The sequence below is a fragment of the Lactuca serriola genome, chromosome 5, assembly GCF_051521515.1.
Source record: "Lactuca serriola cultivar US96UC23 chromosome 5, Lser_US96UC23_V15, whole genome shotgun sequence".
Taxonomy (NCBI): Eukaryota; Viridiplantae; Streptophyta; class Magnoliopsida; order Asterales; family Asteraceae; genus Lactuca; species Lactuca serriola.
Genome location: NC_136412.1, coordinates 160,564,820 through 160,587,408, shown reverse-complemented (window position 1 = coordinate 160,587,408; position 22,589 = coordinate 160,564,820). Strand labels below are relative to the sequence as shown.

At 42.3% G+C, this 22,589-nt stretch overlaps 2 pseudogenes; one reads left to right on the top strand and one right to left on the bottom strand.

Moving 5' to 3' along the window:
* The window catches only part of LOC145053194 (polyubiquitin-like), an 88,351-nt pseudogene that overhangs the window by 27,200 nt on the left and 38,562 nt on the right, over positions 1–22,589 (bottom strand).
* LOC145053171 (uncharacterized) lies at positions 6,418–13,054 on the top strand (annotated as a pseudogene).

Sequence of the window (22,589 nt, the reverse complement as noted above, 5' to 3'; positions counted from 1 at the left end):
AAACCTACCTAACAGGCATAACCACTAGCATGCAACACTAAGTGATACTCAACATCTAACACAACTCAAGATAACATATCAAATGGACCGGCCTTGGTGCCTTTGACCCCTTAGTATAGTGAGGATAACTCACCTAGCACTGTTGAAGTCCCGCAAATCCAACTCCAGCTGCTAGTTGACAGATTCCCGAACTGTCAACATCAAACAATACCCAATTAATAATTGGGTTTGAAGCCCGAGGTCCAACTCACACTACAAAATCCCAAAAGTAAGGTAATGAGCCAAGACCCAACGTATGGCCCAATTTTCCACATTGGGCCCAATTCTCTCACATGGGCCTTACCCTAAAGCCCATCTAATCATTTTAGACCATTTACTTGTTATTGGGAAAGCCCATCAACAGTCCGATTGCCAAATCCCAATAAGAAGGTCCAAATCAAGGCCCAATAGAGATTTGGGTTTTCACATGAGATGACGATTAGGTTTAAGTGTTTCTACTTAACCCATTAAGGGCTTAATCTATTAAGGACTTAATCCATTAAGTCCACCATTGCCTTAAGTTAATTTACCAATGATTATAATTTAATACTTTAAGTTTAATTATTAATTAATATCTTAGGTTTATTAAGTAATTCCCGCGCGGTCCCGATAAATCTCAAAATTAGCGTTTCATGGCATTAGGGTTTTCCAACCCCAATTTGGGTTTCCAACCCAAATATTAGCCCATTAATCAATTGGTTGGGCCTCAAGGCCACTTTTGGCCTTATTGGGTCGATTAAGTCTTTATTGGGCCCAATTTGGTTCTTTAGGCCAATTATGGTTTAGTAGCCTCTTGTCCAAACATCCAAACATCCAAACGAGTCCAAAAATGCAATGAGGCACACCGCCACCCGACATGGCAGCAGGAGGCGGCAGCCACCACTTTATGGTGGTAGTTTGAGATTTCTATTATTATTTTCTTTGGCACCATTACAATGTACAACTCGATAATACGCACACACTCACACTAATACACACACCTAAATACATAGCAAAACATACACACACAACCATCTCCCACAATGGCTGGTGGTGACGGAACAATGGCAACAGGCGGCGACCACCATGGTTGGCGGCCATGGTGGTTCCTTCCCTCGATTTCCGTCCAACATCACACACACACAACTTCTCGCTACTGGACATGCACCCAAACGGAACCCTTGAGGCAGTATGATCGGCGATTAATGACAGGACGGACAAAACAGCCGCAACGGTGACATGACGGCAAAGGCTGGTAGTTACGGCCTCTACAACGAGGGTGGCGGCTCTGGTCATCGGTTGGTAAGGAGGCGACTGAGAAGGCTCCGAAATCGTGATAGAAGCAGATACAACGCTGGAAACAGATGAAGAAGATGGCATTTGATTCGGACGGAGGAAATCCGGTGGCCCTTGTCACCGATTGGAGCGGCGGTGGAGCTCCGTCTTCAGCAGAAGTGGTGCGACAACGGTTAGAGGTGAGAATCCGACAGCAGAGCTCGTCGTCGAAGGGCAGCAGCAGCGGCGCTCGTCATGGTGACGGTGCAAGGTGACTTTTGAAGAGATGCGATGATTGGGAAGCAAGAGAAGGGGAACGATGGAGGTCCGGTGCTCGCTAGCTGATCAGAATGACGTTGATGCGGCGCCGGTAGGAGGGGGTATAAGGTAGGTGGCGGTTGGAGTGTTGAGGAGCATTTAGGGTTAGGGTTAGATGGTTACGAGACTATATACCCAATTCCTTAAGCTCTTTCCCATAATAACACAAATAGTCCCTCCTTGTATTATTCTTTTCGAAACAAATCCCCAATTTACCATTTAAATCCCTCCTTCTGAAAATATTTACAAATAAAATTATGTTAGGTTTTATGTGTTGCGTCATGGGTTGTTCTTTTGTATATCCAGTTTTGGGCTTGTCCAACTGTGATTATAGATTAGGGTTACGTACTATATATAGTGCATGGATGTATGCCTTAGTACGAGAGTGATTAATTATCTTTTGCATTGTAACCGTAAACACCTCTACAGACGAAGTTCTTAATAGAGCTCTTCTGAGGTGTCAAAGTTTAATCATTTGACATCATTCAAACCATTCTTGTGTTCTTATTGTTTCATTTATTGTTTTTCTACTTAAATCTATCGATCTTTAAGGAATACTATTCCAACAATTGGTATCAGAGCAAGAGACTGTGTTACTCATACACATCTCTTCTGTGTGAAGAATTCTTTAGGGTTTCCGCTTTTATCAATAATTGATAAAAACCCTAATCTTTAGATTACAAGTCTGATTCTAGCAGATCAGAAAAAGAAGCTCATCATGTTACACGATGACTCTCAAGCAAATCCCATTAACATCTCCAATAACATTGGATCCACTACAAGGGTTCCTATTCTCTACACTCAAGACTACGAAGTATGGGCACATCACTTTGAAGATTACGTGATTGGATCTGAAGATAATGGATATCTCATCTGGGAAGCCATTACGATCGGTCCATTCATCCATTCTGGAACAAAAAGGACAATAAAAACTCAAAAGGAAGATAATAAGCTTTTATTGGATGTAAAAAAGATACCACAAGATGAAAAAGATAAGCTGACATGCAATCTCAAAGCTTTAAGGATGATCCGGTTTGCCCTACAAGCAAACACCTTCCGTATGGTCAGTTCATGCTCTACTGCAAAAGTGATATAGGACAGATTGAAAGAACTGTATTCAATCGATGAAGATCTAGAGCACTCAATACAAACCTTGTTGCTCTATGAGTTCGGTGCCTTTGCTCAAAAACCTGAGGAGACTCTTCTTTAGACGTTTGATTGTTACAATCATCTGCTCAGCAAGATGATGAAGCATGGTATTGAAAGAAAGGAGATTGAATAGAAAGTCACGTTTATAAACAGCCTAAGACCTGAGTGGATGGTAGTGGTCTCAACAGTAAAGGCTCATGAACAGTTCAAGTCTTACTCGCTGGCAAAACTGATGGGAATCCTAAAATCCCATGAAAGCACAGTAACAAAAGAAGCGAAGGCATTGTCCGTCATGGGGTCATTAGCCCTTATCTCGAAAGGAAAGAATGTGATGAAAGAAGAAGACGATTCAGATTTTTCTGAGTGCGATCTTACAAGCGAAGAATATGCAATGATGGTCTCCAATCCTAAGAAGTTTGCAAGAAGAAAATTCCTTGCCAATAAGAACCGAAACTGGCAAGGAAGCTACAACTCAGAAAAGATTAAAGAAGAATAGAAGAACGTCACCCAAAAGGATGATGAGAAGAGAGAAAGCAAGCTGGTAGGAGATTCAGGATATGATTGCAATTACTGTCACGGAAAGAACCACATTGCGAAGGATTGTATGCTAAGAAAGATGGCAGAGAAAAACGACGGTGAAGATGATGAAGCCTATTACCTGCGAAAGTTGGAAGAAATAAAGAAAAAGAAAGCAACAAATAGCTCAATGAATGCTTTAGTTGTGCAGGAGAATCGGGAAAATGACGAGTTCGGTGGAGTTGAAGTCTAGTCAACCGACTCTGAAGATGAAGAAGTAAGAAAGCCCTCACATTGTAGAGCGTATGTGGCTAGAGAAGGAGTCAGCAGTTTGGCTGGGAAGTGCCTGATGGTATCTGTAGAAACGCCAACCGAAGGTGAGGATAAGGAGCTGAATCTGAAAAGAGACAAGTGTTTGCAGCCAAGCCCGTGGGCGAAACTGTGACATCCCCATTTTTACGGCCATAAAAGACTGATTTTGTTTATGCTTTGTTTAAAAATCAGAGTACTTCTTTTAATAAAAATGTTGCGGAATTTGTTCCCAGAAAACCACGATAAATACGTTATCAAAACATTTTCGAAGAAACGTATTTTATTCATTTCAAAACACTTGGGATGTCATCGTTAATACAGAAACATAAGCATAAACAGAACTTACATTTATTTACACTAGTGATCTACATCTCTTTAAATCTCTCAGTGTAATGAGACTTCGTATCAACACCTGTGATAATAATAAACTGAGTGGGTCAGGTTGGGAAACCTGGTGAGCACATAGGGTTTTCAACCCACAATAATATAATTATTATGTTTAAACGTCAAACAATCAACCCAATTACCCATTCCCGTTATCCTCACATTACGTCCCTAAAACATCTAACACAAGGGACCTAGTCTAAGGACTATCATCGGGATGGACATTACTACTAGGGGGATTCCTAAGCAATAAATATCCTAAAGGCAACCATGTGGGGGATGGAGTACACCTGGTGAGCACACAGTTCAAACAAACACACAGTTCGAATAAACACACAATTCGAATAAGCACCTACAGGTTGCGAGCCTGCTAGTGTTCCACTAGACTGTCTAGAATAGTCCGTGGTCGTCATCTATACTCCGCTAGATGACCGGGTCATCAATAACATCTATAACGAGGCCTCTCATTATTTTATTTTATCAACAACAACTATTACATCAACCCATGTTTTACCCAACACATTTTGTAGATAGAAAATACATATACAGTTTAAATCATTAAAAATGTGTATAAAATCATTCATCCAGCATAGATAGCAAGTATACAGATAATATGCACACACACAACATGTAATTTATTTAAAATACTTAATATCTATGTGTAAGCTGAAAGTAACTATGCACTCACTTGATTAGGCGGTGACTCGTCACTCGGACAACACTTCGTTACTCTTAAAACAATTTCCTCGACAAAACCTAGTATCAATATGACTAGGGTTTAGTCTGACGTTAACCGCGACTAATTAATAGTACAACTATTATTATTATTATTATATAAGCGTTAAATAACACTCAGTATAACTCATAATAATAGCCCAAATACTTATTTTAAGGTCCTAATAACATTAGTATATTAAAACATAAGCTATACTAAAGATAGGTTAGGCGTAGCTCACTTACAACGGGTTTTCTCGAAAACCGGGCTTCGCTGGAGCAGCGTTCCCGAGCCGAAAGACTTTTTTCTCGGGACTCCGGGAGCCTCGGGGCTTCCTTCGGGTGCTAGGGGTTTACCTAGGCTTTTAGGGGGGGGGGGGGGTTAGGGGGCTAGAGAGAGAGAGAGTCTAGAAAGAGAAAGAATGGTTTGGAAAGGTGTGAGAATGAATGGAACTTGGCACCTCTATTTATAGTGTGAAATCCTGATGGAATCGCCGAGTAGGAGGACCTACTCGCCGAGTTGGGGCATGTGGCAGCCTTCTGGTGGTGCCACGTGTCCAATTCTGGTGGTGCCACGTCACCCCCTATCGCATATTAGCCTTCAAACTTAGAAAAATCATAACTCTCGCACACGAGCTTCGATTTTGACGTTCTTTTTTTTGAACGCGTAGGTAAAATCAAGATCTACAACTTTCATTTAGACTCCGTCGGCTAATTCTCGACCAATCTCAAATTTAACAATAGGAGGCGTTTAGACTGTTAAATGACTGCAAAGAATTCATAACTCCTTCATACGGACTCCGTTTTCGTATGTATTTTTACTGTTGCGTTCCTATTAATGAGATCTTCAACTCTCATTTAGGTCGCGTAAGCCAAAAACCACTCGAACTAAAATTCGAGTTTCGGGCCGTGTACTGCTAAGCCGAATCTTAGAAAAATCATAACTTCTTCATACGAAGTCAGATTTGGACGTTCTTTTTATGGATTTTCTCGGTTTAACATATTCTACGACTTTGGTTTAGACTACTAAGGCTAAAAATTCTTCTATCGTAAATTCACTTTTTACGCTTCCAGGTGTCGTGCCGGTTTTGCCGAAAAACTTCGACGGGTCATCACTTCTTCGTTATAACTCGGATTTCGACGTTCTTTTTATGTACGGAAACCTTGTGGCATATTATACAACTTGGTTAGGATTATTTATTCTAAATAATCTTTTGTCAAAAAGTCGTTTTCGACCCCTATTGCCTCTCAATTGGCTAGCCCGAATCTGCGGGCGTTACAGAAACGATCAACGACTGTGACTGTTTGATCAAAAAGGTACAATCTATCCTAGAATCATTGAAAGTTCCTATCACTAACTATGAAAAAGAACTAAACGAACTGAAATTTAAATTTTCCAACTTAAGTGGTAGTCTCATGCAAACCCGACTAGCTAATTCTAACCTAACTGATCAAGTCAGCAGGGAGTCTTCCAAGATTGAGGAAAGGAGAGCATGGATACAACTGAAGGAGCAAGAGTTAGCTAGGGCTAGTGATGAGATTATTTATTTGCAAAGAGACAATTTAAAGTTTTTGAAACAACGAAATGTTTTTTGTTTAATTGCAAAACGCTTATACGCTAACATAACTCAACTTCATCTAGATTGTGAAATAGGGAAAAAGCTTCATAAGATGATTTTACCTTTCCTTGAATTTAAGGAGGATGAAGTTATTGCTTAATGTGAATCAATAATGTCCTCTGACAAAATTTCAGTCACTTACAAATATGGACTGGACAAAATTGAGACCTTTATCAACTCCAAAGAACACAAAAGTATGCTTAAAAATCTGTTGGATGAAAATGATAGGTTGAAAATTAAGTCTGACACCATACGAACATTTGACTCGTCACATGCCAAACTTTGCTCAGATCATAAAATAAATGTCAAAAACACATTAGAATTCGATGAGGAAAGTGAGATGAGCGAAATGTCAGTGGAATATGTAGTTGATTGTTCTGAGTTCTTAAAGAACAAAACCAAGGAAGAAGAACCCCTAATATCTGAAAACTCTGTTGTGTATGCTCGCTTGTTGAATGACAAGTCCAAGAAACTCAAAGAAAAAGCAGTGGTTTATCAGAAAGTTCAAACCGTGCCAAATCAGGTCTATGCAGCTACAGGCGTAACTGGAAAACAAACAACATAACTAAAAATCTTGGTTGATAAAGACAATGCTGAAGGGTGTGATAACTATTTCTGGTCTACTCCTATTGTGACATCCCCAAAATCACGGCCAGAAAAGACCGATTTTTGTTTATGCTTTATAAAAATCAGAGTACTTCATTTTATAAAAATGTTGCGGAATTTGTTCCCAGAAAAACATCGTAAATACGTTATTAAAACATTTTCGAAGAAACGTATTTATTTCATTTTAAAACGTTTGGGATGTCATCGTTAATACAGAAACATAAGCATAAATAGAACTTACATTTATTTACACTAGTGATCTACATCTCTTTAAATCTCTCAGTGTAAAGTGACTTCATATCAACACCTGTGATATAAATAAACTTAGTGGGTCAGGTTGGGAAACCTGGTGAGTACATAGGGTTTTCAACAGACAATAATATAAATAGTATGTTAAACAATCAAACAATCCACCCAATGACCCATCCCCATTATCTTCTTTACTCTTAAGGATTTAACCTAAGAGTCATCTATCCTGCATTCATTTATTCCGAAGTCCCTTACTTCCAGGGTTATAGGACTGGCACTAAATCCATAGCTGCCGATGTTCGTTCGTAAAGCACTAAATCCATAGCTGCTGTATCCTACTTATCGGGTACTAAATCCATAGCTACCAGTGTTTAATAGGTACTAAGTCCATAGCTACCAATTCCTAACAGGTACTAAATCCATAGCTACCAACGTCTAATAGGTACTAAGTCCATAGCTACCAATTCCTAATAGGTACTAAATCCATAGCTACCAATTCCTAACAGGTACTAAATCCATAGCTACCAGCGTCTAACAGGTACTAAGTCCATAGCTACCAACGTCTAACAGGTACTAAGTCCATAGCTACCAATTCCTAACAGGTACTAAATCCATAGCTACCAGCGTCTAACAGGTACTAAGTCCATAGTTACCAATTCCTAATAGGTACTAAATCCATAGCTACCAGCGTCTAACAGGTACTAAGTCCATAGCTACCGGTGTTCGTCCCATAGGCACTAAGTCTATAGCTGCCAATGTATACTCACATCATCTTCTATCTCTCATCATTCATCTACCCATGTCATACCCAACATATTTGTATATATAAAATACGTATACAATTTAAATACTTGAAAACATGTATAAAACGTTCATCCAGCATAGACAGCAAGTATTCAGATAATATGCACACATAGCACATATTTTATATAAAATACTTCATATCTATGTGTAAGATGAAAGGGACTATGCACTCACTTGAAAGGTGGTGACTCAGCACTCGGACCGCGCTTCGATACTCTCAAAACAATTATCCCTTCACGACACCTAGTATCAATACCACTAGGGTTTAGTCTAACGATAATCGTGACAAATTAATAGTCTAGCTATTATTATTATTATTATATAAGCGTTAAATAACACTCAATATAACTCATAATAATAGCCCAAATACTCATTATAAGTTCCCAATAACGTTACTATATTAAAACATAAGCTATACTAAAGATAAGATAGGTACAACTCACTTACAGCGGGTTTTTCACAAAAACGGGCTTCGCTGGAGCAGCGTTCCCAAACCGAAAGACCCCTTTTCTCGGGACTGCGGGAGCCTCGGTGCTTCCTTCGGGTGCTAGGGGGTTTACCTAGGCTTTTAGCGGGGTTTGGGGGGTTAGAGAGAGAGTTTAGAGAGAGAAAGAAGTGGGAAAAGGTGTGAGAAATGAGGGTGCCCCGACTCCCTTTTTATAGGCTGGAAATGCCAAAAACTCGTCGAGTTGGCCTCAAACTCGTCGAGTTCCAGGCCAAGTGTCACCATCTGGTGGCTAGCCTTGGGGAGGAAGCAACGGCCAGGATTGCGCCACGTCACCCGATTTCGCACAGCAGCCTCCCGACTTAGAAAAATCATAACTCTCGCATAAGAGCTCCGTTTTTGACATTCTTTTTTTCCACACGTAGTTAAAAACAATATCTACAACTTTTATTTAGACTCCGTCAGTAATTCTAGACCGATCTTAAATTTAACAATAGGAGGAGTTTAGACTGCTAAATGACCGCGAAGAATTCGTAACTCCTTCATACGGACTCCGTTTTCGTCTGTCTTTTTACCGTTGAGTTCCTATTAATGAGATCTTAAATTCTCATTTAGGTCGCGTAAGCCAAAAACCGCTCGAACTAAAATTCGAGTTTCGGGCTGTACACTACTAAACCGAAACTTCGAAAAATCATAACTTCCTCATACGAATTCAGATTTGGGCGTTCTTTTTATCGACGCTCTTAGTTTAACATATTCTACAACTTTTGTTTAGATTGCTAAGGCTAAATCTCACTCTATCGTGAATTCACTATTTACGCTTCCCGGTGCCCTGCCGGTTTTGCCGTAAAACTTCGACGGGCCATAACTTCTTCGTTATAACTCGGATTTCGGCGTTCTTTATATGTACAGAAACCTTGAGACATATTCCATTACTTCGTTAAGATTATTTATTCTACATAATCTTTTTGTCGAAAAGTCGTTTTCGACCCCTATTTCCTCTAAATTGACTAGCCCGGATTTGCGGGCGTTACACCTATTGATAATGCAAACGAGATCGTCGGTGTGTCCGAACAAACCTCATGGAGGGTAAAGGACATATATGTAGCAGAACCAATCAACAAACCCTCAAGCTTTGACAAACCAAGCACTAGTGGAACCAAAGAGATACCGGAAGAATTGGGAAAGAAACCAAAAGAATCAAAGAAAACCATGAATTTGTCTCCTACTTCAACCGAACCTCAAAAGAAGACGCAACAGTCAAGCTTTAACATTCATAAATCTCAAAAGCAACTAGCCAAACAGAAACAGGAAAGAAACCGCAGATACATGAAAAATCTGAGTGAGCGAAAAAGGTTTTGGCAGTCTCAGAACCCTAACCACATCTCTACTAAGAAAGAAACAAATATCAAAGGAAGTGACAAGTTCAAAAACAAACAGAAGTCAAGTTTCGATCCAAACTCTTATTATTCACAAAACAACAAGCCTAGCTTCGGTACGCATTAGAACCGAACTTCAGACTTCGTTTTTTCTACTAAGTATGAGAATCGAAAGTCAGGTTTCGGTTATGCTTCATGTCCTCAACAGACTCATTCAATGAAGGATGCTAAAGGAAAGGGAAAGCTTGATACTAACACTAACATAAATAATATGAAAAATTATGACTTTCCCACAGCTCAAAAGAACATCTCAAAACCATACAACATTACATCATTTGAAACACTAAAGTTTAAGCAAGATAAAAATAAAATTAGAGTGTACACCATTAAACAAAAAGATGAAACAACTTTAATAATAAGAACTTATTTAGTTGATCTTTCTGTTGTTATTCCCTTCTTTGTAAAAGACTTACCTGGGCCCAAGAAACTTTGGGTTCCTAAATCTGATTGAATTTGCAAGTTATCAGTGACGAGTAGTTTGATGATGAATGGTATCTAGACAGTGGCTGCTTGCATCACATGACAGGAAGAAAGGAAGAATTAAGGGAGTTTCGGTCCCTTAAAGATGGTGGATGTGTAAAGTATGGCAACAACTCTTATGGTACGATCAAAGGTTATGGGATGATAACCAATGGATATTTCACAATTCGGAAAGTGGAATATGTTGAAGGATTGCATCACAACCTCATAAGTGTATCTCAATTGGTTGTGGGAACAGGACTGAGAGTCTCCTTTGATGACGAAGGCTCAGAAATCATTGAAAAACAATCAAAAAGAGTCTTGTTAAAATCCGAACGAAAGGGAGAAATGTACCCCTTTATTCTCAATCCAATTAAAGGGAAACCAGCTATATGTCTACTGTCTAAAGCTAATTCTGATGAAAGCTGGTTGTGGCATCGACGATTATCACATCTAAACTTCAAAAACATTTGACAAGGAACACCTATGTGCAGCCTGTGAGATGGGCAAACAAAGCCGAAAGAGCCATCCTACACGTATCAACACCAAGATAATTGAAGCACTTGAACTTCTGCATATTGATTTTTGTGGACCTTCTGCTCTCGAAAGCATTGGTGGTAGTAAGTATATACTTTTCATTGTCGATGATTTTTCTCGTTTCACCTGGGTTTACTTTCTTAAACAGAAATCAGAAGCTACTCCCAAGTTAAAGATGTTCATCAAGCAAGAGGAATTGCAGCTAAGAAAAGTGGTGAGAAACATCAGAAGCGACAACGAATTTAAATTCAAGAATAAAGAGCTTGAAGACTTTCTGACGGATAAGGGAGTATCTCATAACTTCTTTGCTCCCTATACTCCACAACAGAATGGAATCGTTGAAAGACGGAACCGTTCCCTTTGTGAGCAGCCAGAACCATGCAGAGCTTCTCTTAGCTCCCATTTTACTTCTGGGTGGATGCAGTTGCCACTGCTTGCTATACTCAGAACAGATCTTTACTCAACAAGCAATTCTCAATTACTCCGTATGAGATTCTGAACAATAGAAAGCCCAAAGCCAGATTGTTTTACGTGTTCGGTTCAAGATGCTTCATTCTTAACTCTAAAGAGAACCGCAACAAGTTCGATGTCAAAGCAGATTAGGGAATCTTTCTGGGCTATTCACTCACTTCAAAGGCTTATAGGGTTTTGAATAAACACTCCAAACATATTGAAGAAACCTATTACGTAACCTTTGATGACCTCTACATAAAGAAATCTCAAGTAAAAGAAAGTGCCACAGGGGAATTTTTTACTGAATCAGGACAGGTCTCGGTTCCCATTTCAAATTTGTTCGAAGAGTATATGAGGTTATTTGATGAACCAGAAAAAGCTACACACTCCGAGGCGAATGCAGCCGACAACAAAATCGACCATCTGAAGAAGATTATCGAAGATGCTGAGAAAGACATGGCAAAGGATCCAACAAACCAAGCTAATGATCAACCCTCTGAAAAACCTCCAAGCAACAGCACAATATTCGAAGGGGAGAGCTCATCTGTGTCTCATCCAACCGAGCAAGAGAATCCAACTCCAACCGAGGGGGAGGATCCTAAACCTAAAAAGAATACCACTTCGTCATCTGAGGGGGAGAATGAAAATCTAAATGACGAAGATGATCGATCAGAATCTGAAGTAGAGGTAAATGCAGAGTTGGATCCTACCTATGACCCTGACTACCCTCGTCTAACTAAGTGGACTAAAGACCATCCCAAATCACAAATAATAGGAGAATCATCTGAATGAATTCTTACGCGTTCTTAACAGAAAGCGAAACAAACTGCATTATTCTCTCACGTTGAATTTTGCATGTTTAATTCGTTTGTCTCCAAAATTGAAACAAAGACGGTCAATACTGCACTTGATCATGCTAATTGGGTGCAGACAATGCAAGATGAACTCCATGAGTTTGAATGCAATCGAGTTTGGAGACTAATACCCACTCCAAAGGATGTGTCTCTGGTAGGATTGAAGTGGGTCTTTAGGAACAAGATGGATAAAGAAGGAAATGTCATCAGGAATAAGGCTCGTCTGGCGGTAAAAGGATATTGTCAAGAAGAAGGAATTGACTATGAGGAGACCTTCACTCCTGTAGCTAGTTTAGAATCAATTCGAATCTTTCTAGCATATGCCGCTCATAAAACTTCGAAGTTTTTCAAATGGATGTGAAATGTGCATTCCTCAATGGAGAACAAGAAGAAACAGTGTATATGGAACAGCCACCCAGGTTCGTCAATGAGAAATACTCTGATCATTGCTATGTATTGGATAAAGCTGTGTATGGACTGAAGCAAGCGCCAAGAGCCTGGTATGAAACACTAACTCGTTTTCTAAAAATGTCTAAGTTTAAGCAAGGTTCTGTTGACACAACCTTCTTTCGCAAGAAAGAAGACGAACATCTTATGATTGTTCAGATTTATGTCGATGATATCATTTTCGGCTCCACGAATCCTAGCTTAACAGCTGAATTCCGGAAGATGATGGAGACTAAATTTGAATAGAGCGCAATGGGTCCTATAAACCTTTTCCTTGGATTAAATATTAGACAGGGACCAGAAGGCATTTTTATTAACCAGGAAGCTTACATGAATAATCTACTAGAAAATTTTGGAATGAAGGGTGACTCAAAGGCGAAGGTTCCTATGGAGTTTGGCACTAAGCTAACATCGTCTTTGGAAAAACCTGCAGTCGACATAACTCTCTATCGATAGATTATTGGATCACTCATGTATCTAACTGCCAGTAGACCAGATATTATGTTCTCTGTTTGTTATTGTGCCAGGTTTCAAGCCAATCCAAGAGAACCTCACATGGTGGTAGTAAAGAATATTTTTCGCTATTTGAAGTGAACTTCGTCGGTCGGTCTCTGGTATCCAGCTAAGTCAAGTTTCTTTGTTCAAGCCTTTTCTGACGCCGATCTAGGTGGATGTGGTCTGGACCGAAAGAGCACAACTGGTGGATGCAAATTTCTTGATGGCAAACTTGTTAGCTGGCAGTCAAGAAAGCAAACTTGCGTCTTTCTACAGCCGAAGCTGAGTATATTGTTGCTGCCTCATGCACCTCACAAGTAATATGGATACAAATCCAGTTAACAGACTATGGAATAAGTATGAAGAAGATACCTCTTTATTGTGACTCTGAAAGTGCTATACGAATATGTCACAATCTAGTGCAACACTCAAAGACCAAGCACATTGCACTAAGATATAATTTTATCAAGGACCATGTTGAAGAGGGGAACGTAGAAGTTCATTTCGTTCGATCATATGATCAACTTGCTGATATATTCACTAAAGCCTTATCTGAAGCAAGATTCAACAAAATTTTACAAGGTTTAGGAATGATGGAAGTAGATTCGGTACCGAATCCTAATATCTCTCACTAAAAAACATTTACAAGCGAAATAGAGGGACCGCTCGGTCTATTTCGGGTCTGGATTTTTCGGGAACCGAAATGAACCGAACGCTCGGTCTATTTCTACTCCAAAATTTTCGGGAACCGAAATGAGCCGATCGCTCAGTCTATTTCGGCTACGGAATTTTAAGGAACATAAATGAATTGAACGCTCGGCTTATTTCGCTTCATTCTTGTAAGATAAGGTTTCGGTTGTATATTATGCTACAATATGTTCTTTTTTCTATTTTTCTTACTTTTCAGAAAATTTCAAAAATCCAAAAATAGTTTTTTATTCTTTTTAAGAATTTTTTGTTTTGTGTATTTTGGTTGTATTCATGGTTCGTTTCTTTCTTTCTATTGTCTAGGTATCGGACCTTTCATAACTACAAAAGTTGGTGTCAGGCAGGTATGATTTTCTTATCTTGGACTAGTTACGCATCCCTAGAAGCATGATGTTGCATGTCGACTAAAGCCTCATTGACTGTAAGGGAAGCCTTAGTGAACCGATTCTACCTATCGATTCTTCCCAATCAGGCTGCTAAATTCACTTTCGACCTGAGCTACCTTTCTCCTCTCAAATGAGTAAGGAGAGTTCTGCTTTGTCAATCTTATTTAGCAGAGGTACTTTTAGTTCTTTAAACCCCTCCTATAAAAATTTCTCCATCACATATCCTTTCATAACTGTAACCCTTGAGACTCTCAGACATAACCACAGAGGTTTATGGTTACCCAAACTCTGTTTTTATGATCTTGGATGCATACACCACATGCTAAGTGAAACCCAAAATTCAACACCTTTATAGAATTGACGGTGAATTTTAATATTCAAGCTTTTACTTGTTACCTAAAGAAGTCTCATTTTATTTTCTTGCGTGATCTTTATGAAATTGTGTAAAACCAAGACATTTTTTCCCAAAAGATCCAATTTAGTTTTTGTTTTTGAGATTTCTATTCTACATTTTGCTACTTCCCACGTATCCAACCTACTTGTTCAACAGACCACATTGGTCTCACAAGGACTTCCTCCAACGTTCGATCTTATGTTAAGCATCGAAGTTTGGTTGAAGTTTATCCACCCTCTAAAGCATATGTTTAAAAAGAAGCCTTTCAATGTTTCTTAAGAAACCATTGATCGTATTCTCACGGGATACCATACAAGCACTTCAAGTCTCTCTTGACATTGAAGGAAGAGATTCGTGCCCAGGATCCTCAGTTTTATGTCATACTTGACATCACTCACCTCCCATACACTTATCGCTTTATCTGTTTTTCTTTGACACACTAATGCACGAGAATCTTTATGATTCTCCACCACTCCTGAATGTGTTGATTATGAATTTTCATGGTGTTGTTGATCAGATGAGAAGTTCAAACGTATTTTTGGATAAGGGCGCGTGAATTTGAAAAGGCTCCTAATATCACGCTTGCTGACGTCTATTTGGGGAAGCCAACTATCAAATCCCTACTTTATAGGCGCCTTTTCAGAGATTGTATCATCAGTATAACAAGATATTTTCTCTCTCTTGGGAACCGTTTATAAAGAATTGGTGACACTAACCCATCTTATTACCTTCCTCAAAACTTTCTCAAGAAATACATGCAACGTTCAACTGCTCATCTTCTTAACAAAACTCGACAATGGCAGATTCTTCATCAATTCAGGATCAAACTGCATCGTCATCCCTGCTTTCGATCAAGCCTAACCAGAATATGATCATTCAGATGACTCCATTCCTGTATGATCATTACATGCTTCAAGTTGTGGAGTGCCTCAAGTATTCCCCTCTCGTAATCGCTCTAACTCAAGTAGAATTTGTTCTCATGTCACTCCTGTCTCAAGTATACTCAACAGCCCATTATGTAGCACCTGGTTCCTGGTATGTAATTTAAACTAAGTAATTTTGCATTTTAGCTGGAACTCGGCGAGTTGTAGGCCCGACTCGCCGAGTAGGATCGGGATTTCAAGCACGTTTAAGTTGGCGACTCGACGAGTCCATATCCTAGACTCGACAAGTCCGCCAGTCTGGAAGAAACCCTATTTTCAAAGGGTTTCACCCTATTTAAACATCGTTTTGTGCCTCATATCAGCCCCCATTGCATCCAGAACACTCCCTCTCAAAGCCCTAACCCCTCTTTTGGTATTTTGGGTGCTTTTGGTACAATTCCTTGAAGTTTTGGAGAGAAGAAGAAGGTAGATCAAGAAGAGAAGAAGATGATCCTGAATCTTCGTGCCGTTTCTGAGCTTGTAGAGGTATTAGACTCCCTCTCTGTTCCTTCATTATTATCTCATTAAGAGCTTATGATAGTCATTTTAAGGCCTCTTCTAGTCTTGATCTTTGAGTAATGAGCTTATAGTGTTAAGGGACTTCAGATCTAGGCATGATTGGGCTCTAGGAGCTCAAATCTACTGCCTTTTTGGAGCATATTTCATGGAATCCCTATATCTACTCTTTTAGTGCATTTTGAGCCCTAAAACCTTCATTGGTGTTTATTTATACGTAAATTTGGAAACTTTACGTTATAATCAAGCCCTAAGAACCCAGATCCAAGAATGGAATGCACCGAATTCAAGCAAAATCGAGTATATAGAAGTTGCATGCATGCGACTCGGCGAGTCGTTCTTCGGACTCGGCGAGTCGAGTCGCAAGTCCCCGAATTTCCCTTTTGAGTTATGCCGAGTGGGACCAGTGAGCTTTAAGTGGATTCAGTGAATCGGAAGCCAGACTCAGTGATGGAGGGACTCGGCGAGTCAATGCCCTAACTCGGCAAGGTCCAAGGCAACCTTCTTGCCTCAAGAACAGACTTGACGAGTTGTTCATACAACTTGGTGAGTCATAGACCAAAGTGTTCATCAGATGAAGATGAACTCGACGAGTTGTTCATACAACTCGACGAATCGGATGAAGGACAATTGGATATCAGTTTAGAAAGAGAACTCTTCGAGTCTATGCCTAACTCGACGAGTAGGAACGGGAGTGAGGACAATCGACTGGATAGACTCGACGAGTTGGCAAGCCAACTCGACGAGTCGAGTCAACTGGAAGTTGACTTTCACTTTGACTTGGCTAGGGTTAAAGTGGTCATTTTACCCTAAGGGAGGTTAGCAGTGTTTGATTGAGTGTTTCGTGGGAATTGCAGCTGGAGGATTTCCGGAGCAGCAACAGCAGTCAGACAGTTTCCGCGCAGATCAGCAGCTACTTCGAGGTGAGTTACCTTCCAGTAGCGGTGGGCCTACGGCCAGAATGCCGGCCCACCTGTAGGGTTCGTAAGTTAGGTGATTGTCTTTGTGATATCATCTAGGTTTGCTACTACCTGATATGTTATACGCTAGCATGATATGTTGTATGTGTAGAGTTCGGTTGATAGGACCGAAGGGTAGTCAGACACCCTAGATACGTCTAGCAGTATGTGATGATATGTTTTCATGTTGGCTTGTATGTTATATGCGATAGAGGTAGTAGGAGGGGACCAGTCCCCGAGGTTCGGTTGTTCGGACCGATGGGTAGTCAGCACCCCAGAATGGCTCGACACGGGTAGGTTAGCGCCCCAGAATGGCTTGACACGGGTAGGTCAGGCACCCCAGAAATGCCTGACAGTACGCATGTGATATGATTGTATGGTATGTTGTACGATGGGGGAAATCACTAAGCTTCGTGCTTATAGTTTTTAGTTTTGTTTCAGGTACCTCTTCAGCGAAGGGGATGGAGCCAGTGCGGTAGCGGCACATCATACACACACTTGGTTTTCCGCATTATGATATATTCTGGGATTGTACTCTGACACTATTACTATTTTCATGTGTTGAGTATTTAGACATGAGATATGTTAATGAAATGATATGATCATATGACGTTTTACTATAAATGTTTTACAAACTACTTAATTTAAATGAAATTTTTGGACATGAAATTTGTGATGCTACAAGTTGGTATCAGAGCCCTGGTTTGAGCGATTCGGACACACCTTCTGGAGTGTCTGGACTCAAACCGAGGGATTAAAAGATTTTGAAAAAGGAAATGTTTTCTAAAAGTTAAGTAAAGATTTTTTAAGAAAGAACGAAGTGTGTGATGTGCGTGACCGACTGAGCTCAAGTAAGTATTCCCCAAAGTACCCATACAAGTTTGTGTTACGTTTATCAGTTTTAGTAGAACAGCATGCTAGAATAGGACTAAGGATCTAGGAGTGATGCCTTATGTGCCTGCTTTATGTGCTTCAGCTTATGAAGGTTGCATGCTAGTATTGAGTAGACAGTAGTGGGATAGCCTGTTCAGGTTATGTCTGGTAGTAGGAGCTTAGCATTGCATGCTAGTACAGTTCTTGTTATGAGGATAGAGTTGCTTGAGATTGTTCCCTTTGTCCGAATGTTGTTGCTTTGTGCTATGTGTGCCTTGAGTGGGGAGAATTAGCTGTTAGGTGAATACGTTAAGTCACATGTGATCAGGGTGAATAATCTCAGAGTGTTGGATTTGACCCTATTGCATAGCTCATGTTTGAGTCCTAACCATTGTGGGGATGACTCCCTTACTCAAAGGATTATCCGGGCCTCGTTGCATGTGGTTGTATTCAGGTAATGGCTAATTAGCATTACAAAGAGACCTTCAGCCGCTGAGGACTGGGTTGGGTGGAGTCAGAGGTTTCCTAAGGTAAGCCTAGGATAAGAGTAGCAGAGATTAGCAGTGGTAAAAGGGATCTGGTGGAGTCAAGGCAGTCCTTGAGGAAGGTACAGATAGATGTGGAAGGTAGTATGGGCCCATACTATTGAAAGCAGAGGATTCGTACCCGAATTGAGGAAGGCTAAGACAAGACCGGGGAACTTGTATTAGATGTTATCCCTTTAGAGTTATCAGTGTCACTAATGGTTGCATGTATGTAATGCAGATAAGAGGCTACACGAGTTCATCGCGTCAGAGATCACCAGAGGCATCCTTGAGTCGACTTCCATTATCTTCAGGTTGATCAAAGAAGGGATAGTCGAGTTGATGGAGGATCACCTCCGGGCATTCAGGAGCGACATGGCATCTGGCCAGTTGGGATCTCGCACACTGTCCTTTAAGGACTTCAGGGGCAGTGGTGCGCCAGATTTTCACGGGGCGAAGGACCCCATAGCTGCCAGGTGATGGATTGTAGACATTGAGTCTGCACAGTTGATTAGCTTCTGCCCTGAGGAGTCAAAGGTGAGGTATGCAGCAGGGTGTTTACGAGACCGAGCTAGAGATTGGTGGGAGTCTGTCGGTGACTCGTTGGGAGCCTCGGCTGTTGAGGCTATGACCTGGTCGGACTTTGTGACCAGGTTCAGGACAGAGTTTGTGCCGACCGTTGAGCTTCAGCAGCTGGCCAGAGAGTTCCTAGATATGAGGCAGACGACGGAGACTATGGTGGAAATCACCGCCAAGTTCTGGGAGAGGGCGTTGTTGGTGCCCCAGTACGCGGGTGATGAGGATATAAGGAGCACCCGCTATCATGACATGCTATGAGCTGATATTCGGGAGTATGTCAATTTTTCAGCTTGCCCTACCCTAGGCTCTATGATTGCCAGGGCAAGGGAGAGGGAGATATATCTGGAGCACATCCGGAAGAGGAAGGCAGGGGAGGGGCAGGTTACGGGACGGACTTCGGGGAAGAAGCCTAAGGGATCAGATCAGATGGTAAGCCTAAAGGCCAGTCGGGACCGGGCCGCTGCAGGAAATGCGGCAGGCCACATGAGGGGGTATGCATATTGGGATCTTCGAGCTGATATAAGTGTGGCAAGGCGGGGCACTTTATCAGGGATTGTACTGCCCATGCACCGGTTATTCAGACGTCTGAGTTGTTGTGTTTCCACTGCAACCAGAGGGGCCACAAGAAGGCCAATTGCCCTCAGTTGACAGCAGCATCAGCGCCAGCGAAGGCGCCAGCTCCAGCGACCTTGCAGATCACTGATGGTCGGCAGGGCAAGGAAAAGGCCCTAGTGGTGAGGAGTCGGGCATTCCAGTTGACCACCGAGGAGGCACGCGCTGCACCCGATGTGGTGACAGGTATGATTTCTTATTTATGCTATTACGATATGCTGCTGTGATTTTGATATTATATGTATGTGCTTTGTTAGGATCGTTCCATGTGAACGGTATTCCAGTTCAGGTATTGTTTGTTGGGGTGCTACTCGATCGTTTGTTTCTCTCGCGCTCAGCAAGAGATTTTCCGAGTCATCAGGCATGTTGGATTGCCCCTAGATATAGAGATTGCATATGACCGTTCGGTGCGAGCATCGACGGTGTTCCGAGATTGTATGTTGTGGTTATTTGAGGAGCATTATCTGGTGGATCTGGTTCCCATACCTTTGCGTCGGAATAAGGTTATTATCGGTATGGATTGGCTAAGCCCCAGTGGGGCAGTGATCGACTGCGCGCAGCAGTTGGAGCGGATCAGGACCCCAAGTGGGGGAGAGCTGGTGATTCAGGGCGAGAGGCCGCAACGAGGACCGGCCCTATGTTCCGCAGCGAGAGCTAGGCGTTACCTCTAGCAGGGTTGCGCAGGTTATGTCGTGTATGTTATGGATACCCGGGAGGCGGGCAGAGCGACGGTGGGCGAGGTGCCCGTAGTTCGAGAGTTTGCGGACATATTCCCCGAGGAGCTTCCTGGGATACCTCCGGAGCGTCAGGTGGAGTTCAGGATCGACCTAGTCCCTGGTGCGGCTCCGATAGCCAAGGCACCCTATCGGTTGGCTCCTCCCGAGATGCAGGAGTTGTCTATGCAGCTGCAGGAGCTGCTAGACAAGGGATTTATTAGACCGAGCAGTTCACCTTGGGGAGCCGCAATTATGTTTGTAAAGAAGAAGGACGAGTCGCATCGGATGTGTATAGATTATCGGGAGCTGAATAAGGTAACCGTGAAGAACCGTTACCCACTCCCGAGTATTGATGACCTCTTTGACCAGCTTCAGGGAGCATCTTGGTTCTCTAAGATTGATCTGCGTTTAGGATATCATCAGATGACGGTCAGGGAGGAGGATGTGCAGAAGACTGCGTGGACACGCTATGGCCACTACGAGTTTGTGGTGTTGCCCTTCGGACTCACCAATGCTTCTATCGTGTTCGTGGACCTCATGAACCGCGTGTGTAGACCGATGTTAGACCGGTCGGTGATAGTGTTTATTGATGATATCTTGGTTTATTCCAAGATGTAGGAGGAGCATGAGGAGCACCTGCGGGAGGTGCTGGAGACCTTGAGGAGGCAGACCATGTACGCCAAGTTCTCCAAATGTGAGTTTTAGTTGCGCGAGGTGCAGTTCCTTGGGCACCTTGTCAACCAGAACAGGATTTCAGTAGACCCGGCCAAGGTGGAGGCCGTGATGAGATGGGAGGTTCTAAAGTCTCCATCCGAGATTCGGAGTTTCCTGGGATTAGCGGGCTACTACCAGAGATTCATTCAGGACTTCTCCAAGATAGTCGTACCCCTGACACGGTTTACCAAGAAAGTCGTGGTCTTTCGATGGGGGCCTGAGCAGCAGGCAACGTTTGAGGTTCTGAGGCAGAGATTGTGCGAGGCGCCAATCTTAGCCCTGCCAGAGGGCGTAGAGGATTTTGTGGTATACTTTGACGCGTCTATTTCAGTTTTGGGCACGGTATTGATGCAAAGAGGGCATGTCATTGCTTATGGCTCGAGGCAGCTGAAGCCTCACGAGGTGAATTACCCGTCACATGATTTAGAGCTGGGGGTGGTGGTCTTCGCCCTCAAGATTTGACGGCATTACCTCTATGGGGTTCGGTGTACCATTTACACGGACCACAAGAGCCTGAGGTACCTCATGGAACAGCCAAATCTAAACATGAGGCAGCGTCGGTGGCTTGATGTGGTAAAGGATTATGATTGTAAGATCCTTTACTACCCGGGGAAGGCCAATGTGGTGGCCGATGTGCTTAGCCGCAAGGTGGCACCGATTAGGGATATTTGTGTGCGGATGACAGTGGTGATTCCGCTATTGGAGCGGATTCGGGAAGCCTAGCAGGAGGCCATGAAGGAGGAACACCGGAAGAGCGAGCGCATAGTGGGTCAGGTTTCCTCCTTCAATTATGACAGCCGAGGATTATAGACACTACACCGTACGGTGTGGGTGTCGTATCATGGAGGCGTGCGCCAGGTCTTGATGGAGGAGGTGCACAAATCCCGATTTTCCATTCATCCCGGGGTAACGAAGATGTATAGGGATCTTCGTTTAGACTATTTGTGGCCCTGCATGAAGCGGGATGTGGCTTGGTATGTGGAGCGGTCTCTAACCTGCAGGAAGGTCAAGGTCGAGCATCAGAGACCGCACGACAAGATACAGCCGTTAGATATCCCGTTGTGGAAATGGGAAGATATTACGATGGATTTTCTCACGAAGCTTCCCAGGACCGCGTGAGTAGTGGATTCGATATGGATCATCGTGGATCGATTGACCAAGAGCACCCATTTTATTCCGATTCAGGAGAGCATATCGGCCGAAAAGTTGGCCGACATCTATATCCGGGAGATAGTGGTGCGGCACGGGGTGCCGGTATTAGTGATTTCAGATAGGGATGTGCGTTTCACTTCCAGGTTTTCGAAGAAGTTTCATGACGAGTTGGGCAGTCGTCTGCATTTTAGCACCGCCTTTCACCCACAGACAGATGGTCAGAGTGAGCGGACCATCCAGACTCTTCAGGATATGTTACGGGCATGCGTGCTAGACTTCGGTGGTAGTTGGGATTCCTATCTTCCTCTAGCTGAGTTCTCATACAACAACAACTATCACGCGAGTATTGACCATCCTCCCTTCGAGATGTTGTACGGGAGAAGGTGCAGGACCCCTATATGTTTGGGCGAAGTTGGCCAGAGGGTCATGGGGAGCACCGA